Source organism: Ischnura elegans, chromosome 6, assembly GCF_921293095.1.
Source record: "Ischnura elegans chromosome 6, ioIscEleg1.1, whole genome shotgun sequence".
NCBI classification, from domain to species: Eukaryota; Metazoa; Arthropoda; class Insecta; order Odonata; family Coenagrionidae; genus Ischnura; species Ischnura elegans.
Genome location: NC_060251.1, coordinates 36,089,230 through 36,095,650, shown reverse-complemented (window position 1 = coordinate 36,095,650; position 6,421 = coordinate 36,089,230). Strand labels below are relative to the sequence as shown.

At 38.6% G+C, this 6,421-nt stretch overlaps 1 long non-coding RNA gene across 1 annotated transcript; it reads left to right on the top strand.

Moving 5' to 3' along the window:
- The first annotated feature begins 2,052 nt into the window (after positions 1 to 2,052).
- LOC124161086 lies at positions 2,053 to 6,002 on the top strand. The gene is made up of 3 exons (XR_006865314.1): positions 2,053 to 2,488; positions 2,583 to 2,654; positions 4,308 to 6,002. It is a non-coding gene; the product is annotated as an uncharacterized LOC124161086 (long non-coding RNA).
- Positions 6,003 to 6,421: the final 419 nt, after the last annotated feature.

Below are 6,421 nucleotides of genomic sequence, written 5' to 3'. Positions count from 1 at the left end.
CGATCATTCGATTATATTGCATCTGTAATGTAAAATTCGCAATACTTTTAACTTTAATTCCGGTCCATGGCCATTTACCATATAATTCCTTGTCAACTTTGCGCATTGATGTGAATTCCGATGTGTTATAACAATTCCATATATTTTAAGAAAAAGCAGATTTGATATATATCGAATGAGAGAATACATACAAAAAATGTTCCCATTGGGCATTGTGAGGACACCAATGTGTACCCATTCACCTAATTTCATTGGTCCAACGAATATAATATTCAAGTTATGCCAATTTGCATATTTGCTAAAATAATCGATTCGATCTTTCGATTAAACTGCCTTCTGCACTATAAAATCCGCAATGCTGTACATTATAATTCCAGTTAATAGTCATCTACTCTATAATTCCTGGTCAACAATGCCTGTGGATGTGAAATCCTAAATGTTAAGGCAAATCGATATAATTTGGAAAATGAAGATTCGATATATATCGCATGTGAGACCATATACAAAACATATTTCTATTTGGCATTTAGAGAAATATCATGACATACCCATTCCCAAAATTTCTTTGGTCCAACTTATATAGCAATCAAGTAATGCCAATTTGCGTATTTGCTATAATAATCGTATCGATCTTTCGATTATACTGACATCTGTACTTTAAAATCTGCAATACTATTGGTTTAACTTCAAGTCTACGGGTATTTTCTATGTGATTCCTGGTCAACTATGTCCTTGGACGTAAAGTCCTAGATGTTACAGAAATTCGATATCTTTTAAGAAAAGTAGATTCGATAAATATCGAACGTGAGACTAGATACAAAACATATTTCCATTGGGCATTGTGAGGAATACCAGCATTTACCCATTTACGAAATTTCATCGGTCCAGCGGATATAGTATTGAAGTTATGCCAATTTACGTATTTGCTATAATATTCGAATCTATTTTTCGATCATACTGACATCTGTACTGTATAATCCGCAATACTATTGGTTTCAATTTCAGTCTATGGGTATCTTATATTTAATCCCCTTTCAGCTATGCCCTTGGATGTAAAATCCTAATTGTTATAGCAGTTCGGTATATAAGAAGAAAAAGCATAGTCGATATATATAGCACTTTAGACTACATACAAAACATATTTTCATTGGGGATTGTGAGGAATACCAAGATGTACACATTCGCCAAATTTCATTGGTCCAACGGGTATACTTTTCAAGTAATACCAATTTGTGTATTTGCTATAATAATTGAATCGATTTTTCGATCATACTGACATCTGTACCGTAAAATCCGCAACGCTATTGGTTTAAAATCCAGTCCATGGGAATATTCTATTTAATCCCTAGTCAACTATGTCCTAGGATGTAAAATCCTACATGTTATAGCAATTCGATATATTTTAAGAAAAAGTAGATTCGGTATATATCGAACGTGAGACTTCATACAAAACCTATTACCATTGACCATTGTGAGGAAAACCAAGATGTACCATTTCACCAAGTTTCATTGGTCTAACGTATACGCTAATCAAGTTATGCCAATTTGCATATTTGCTATACTAATCGAATCGTACAGTAGACAATAGTGACATCTGTACTGTAAAATTCGCAATCCTATTGATATCCCTTCCATTCTATGGTCACTGCGTTATCCCTTCCTTCTCTACTATCCCCGCTTTCAAAATTTAAGGCGAAAGGTGATTGCCCGGTAAACGCGTTTTCTAATTTAAGCGGTGATAATGAAAATATCGGAGTGAAATTTTCGCCATTGCATAAAAGTTAATGTATATGTTCTCCCTAGCTTATCCAAATTTACATAAAGTGGAAATTGCAATTTTAACACGTAGGAATTAAGTGAACGCATTGTGTTAAGCAAAAACCAATCACAACGGGAAATACCCAGCTACGTTAATAGTCAATTGCGAGTTTTAAAACCAAGAAATACACATGCATTAAGTCATAAATTGCCGAATAATAATGACTAAAACAGGAGCCGTCGTAGGGCGTCGCTTGCGGCGAGGTGAGGGTACTAGAAGAACTTGATCGCTCGGCAAGAGGAAGGGGAGGCAGCGGTAGCACGGCAGGGGGAGGGGTCGGGTAGGGGAAGGAGCGTCCTCCCTCTTTCTTCGAAGCTTTGAGCTGCTTGATGGACTTAAAGGGAGGTAACGAACGACTCAGGAGCGCACAGGATAAGAAGTAGCATCTTGCAGTCGTGTGATCTTGTCACTTCTAGACAACTCCGAGAGAGTTATCGAGTTTCGATTTCTTCAGCTGGGGATTCTGGTCGCACTTTCTTCGATCGTGCCCATGCGACGCTAATTTTTTTCATTGTTGAATTTTGGTTTTGCCTGAGTCAAACAAGAAAGCTTATCGATGGAAACTACTAATTCTAAGAGGGACTATCGACGCAGCAAAAAGGGAGCCTTATTCCTGTCGGCAAAGAGGAAGAAGAGGTCAGCATAAAGTATCAGGAAGTGGCGAGTGAAGTGAGTATTCAGATATGGCAATACAATGCATATATTATTATCTATTTGTAGCCAATTTTTAATATTTATTAACGTTTATCCACCGACTTTTCAGGAAATTAAGTACCACTGTAGATAATCCATAATATTTAGACCCAACTCATCATTTGAATTCTGAAGGCTTAATGTAAGTATACAGCTGTTATTTCACATTTTTTCTTTGAGTAATAGTTTAAATACGAATTTTTCTAATACTTATGAAATCATTCTCCATTACAAAATCACATACCCCAATCAAAGAAAATCGACTTTGTTGCTGTAGAATAAGTACTATATCTAAGTTCCAAAGGATGTTCTTAGAATTATTCTTAGAATTCCACTTCTTTACGGTAAACAGGCTCATATTCCGTAAAGTTCTTTAGAAATAATATCCATAAAATAAATTTATGTCCTGAGTAATACTTAATTTTCTATAACGCATGGTAATCGTATTCGGACTTCCTTTTGTGAAGCTTTGGAATAGACGGGATTTGGGAGGTGTATAGGGCGGACGAAAATAGATTGGTTGATAATTCTCTCTATGTTCTACGCTTCCGATATTATTGAAGGAAAAACTTAATTTTTCGCGTACCAAGTTCAAAGTAGCCTCCGCTGAGGTCTGATATTCTTCATTTAAAGTCTCATATTTGATCTTGAGACAAATTTAACTGCGCAGACGACAATTTAGCGAAAATCTATTTTTTTCCGCGGGTTGGCCTGTCAAATAAGAAGATAAAGATAAAATTTCCTTCCACTCAAATTAAGTATCTTTTATTTTAATTTTAGTCCATCCCGCTGTTGTATGCTTCAAATTATAGAGACAAAGACCAATCTTCCTAACACACACACACCGCACTTCGCACGAGCCTTGCGCGACCACACGGACCACATATCCTCCCATTTATCCGGCATGTGAGTCTCACTGCGCACTAGGGCTGGCAACGGCAGCGGCCGCTCGAACTGAGAGGGGAAATAGCGAGGGCAGGGGGACTGGCGTCAGGCAGTCGACACACCTGATCCAAACTCCAGCTCATATTCCGGAGTGTGGGATCATGTTACATGAATGGCTCAGAGCGTCTTGTTATGAGGATTCGTTCCACGTAATGGCTAGTCCAACTTGACAACACGATCGGAGTTAGGTTGAAATGCAAAGAGGGAAATAATTTTCACAATACTTTTGACACGCTAGATGACATACATGAATACATTTTATTTGGGATGAATAAATTACATCGTATGCTTTTGCTAGCAAGTTTGATGCAAATTAAACGCAATGAAGAATCCTTATTTTCTGTGTGATAAAGACTTCGTTTCTAGCGGACACAATCATGCACAAGGGACACTGCTAGAAAATAATATTTTAGCCTTGTTAATTATGGCTAAAAATTTGGCAATTAAGTACAATTCACTACTAGTTCAAACCCATCCAAGACGCCTTTATGAAGTATTGTCTTGCGCCAGATTCAATGAAAGCTTTTCCCTAGAGGTTATTTGAGACGAAAATTCGTATAGTTTCGCTGCACGATGGACAGAATACTCTCGGGATACATCACCTTCTGAAGAAGAATACTTTTACCCCAGGTTAATAAATACCTTGAATCCGTTCACGTTCGCTGTAGCTTTGAGCATTTGGCGTGCTGAACTCAAAGTTAATTAATTACGTTATTTCAATGATATAATTCCATCTGGGAATTGCAGCACACCCTTAGTTTATAATTTTCTAAGCTGCTTTATATGCTATAATTGCTGCATATAGTACTTACTATTGCTTTAATACATATGGATTTGTTTTGTATTTCAGGGACTCATTGGACTTAAGTACAGAAGAAGTGCATAATCCGGGTCTTGATTCAGCAATCAGCCTGATTAATGGGAGATTTATCGTTGACAGACAGCATTTCTTGAGAGAAATTCGATCTCTTGAATTCCATCGAACGACGTGCCTACTAAGCAGTAATGGATATTTCAGACTATTGTCTACGTCCACAAAATCTCTTGTTTGGCGCTTGGATTTTCAGTGTCCTTTTTGTAAATTGAAAAGGACAGTATTTAGCGAACCCAGCCACCAAGATGTGGAAACTGAGGAGAAAATTGGGGAAAACGTAAATACTTCCTTAAAAATTGCAGACAGTGCAGTTTGGGGGTTTATGTCAACAGGAGGAGGGCATGCCAACTTAGAGGAGGCATTCTCTACCATAGGAATGCGTAGTATAGACAAGGCAACCTTCGGAAAATGCGAAGAAAAATTAGGATAGGTAAGGCTGATAAATGTGTGATTGGGCATCGCACTAAAAGGTTGCTTCACTTGGATGTTAGAAATAAATATTGTTCCATGTGCGCCTATTTAGAAAAAATAGGGGAATCGACTACTCGTGAGAAATGCTATAAAAATTGGAATTCCTCCTCGGGGGCTATGGAAGCCGATAAGGTTGTCAATGCATTTAGATCTAGCATGAAGCTGCATGGTTTGGAGTATCATTACCTTATTGGAGATGGCGACTCCACTGTAATGAAAAAAGTGAGGAAATTAGTTCCATAAGGTAGACATGTCAAAAAAAATGGAATGCGCTAATCATGCTGTGAAGTGCTACACCAAAGCTTTATTTAAAATTGTTGACGAAGGGCCCGATTTAAAAGCCATTTTAACGAGACAAAAAATTCTGCGATTAAAAAAAGCAGCTCGCGGAGCCATTGCGCATAATTCTACAACAGGAAATAGCGTTGAATCCTTAATTAATGACTTGAAAAATGGACCTAAGCATGTGTTTGGGAGTCACGCACAATGCCGGGATTACTTTTGCGAAGCTGCTGACAGGCACCTGAAGACTTTCAGTGCCGAAGAAAATGCTGGCCTAGAAAAAATTGAGTTGGCTTTGAAGCCGCTTGTGCGCAAATCAGGGCAGTTAATTACCAACGACACTAGTAATCATGCGGATAATTTTATGTCACTCGTGGCCAAATTTTCCGGTGGTAAACAAGTGAACAGGAGAAAAAGGGGGTCATACCAACACAGGGCTTATGGTTCTGGTCTCGATTTCCAGGTTGGCCTATGTGGAGGTATTCAGCTTGGTAAGTTCTCAGTGGAAAAAGTCCCCACAAGGTGTTTAAATTTACTTACCAGCGAAGACTTCGGCGTGTACAAGCAGTGCAGAGGTGTTTAGCCAAGAAAGGCGTTTATAAACAAAAAAAATCTCTCAAAGAAGAATGATGGAGCTGATTATGGTGAAATGTGGACATGGACAACGAAGAATTGCAGAGAGAAGCGGCCGCACTAATGAAATCATTGGAAGTTAATCCAGCTTCAAGAAATAGACTGGAGAAAGAAACTCAGGGTCAATCGGAGCAGGAAAGATGGTGGGAAGAGGAAGAATCGCCTATCGTCGTCCAACTTCGGTATTATCTGCAAAAGGCGCACGACAAGTAAATGGGTCCCGATTGTGAAACGCCTTCTGTACAGCACTAAGTTCACCAATGAAGCGACTCAGTATGGGAAGATGCACGAAAAGGAAGCAATAAGGAAGTACGAGCAAATCTCAGGACGTCGAGTATCGCCATCGGGATTATTCATTGACCTAAATCAATGTTTCCTTGCCGCTTCTCCGGATGGCATAACCGATGACGGTGGCATTATTGAATTGAAATGTACCAAGTCGGCGGAAAATTTAACATTGGAAGATGCAGCAAAAACTATTAAGTGCTTTTGTCTTGACAAAAACTCTCAGTTAAAAAAAATTCATAATTACCATTATCAGGTGCAAGGTCAATTGCATGCCACAGGTGCGCCATTCTGTGAATTCGTGGTATGGACGAGGCAAGATTGCCGCTATACCAGAATTTTACGGGATGACGAATTTTGGTCGGAGAAAATGGAACAAAAATTGTTTTATTTTCTACAAGGAGGCTCTTCTGCCAGAG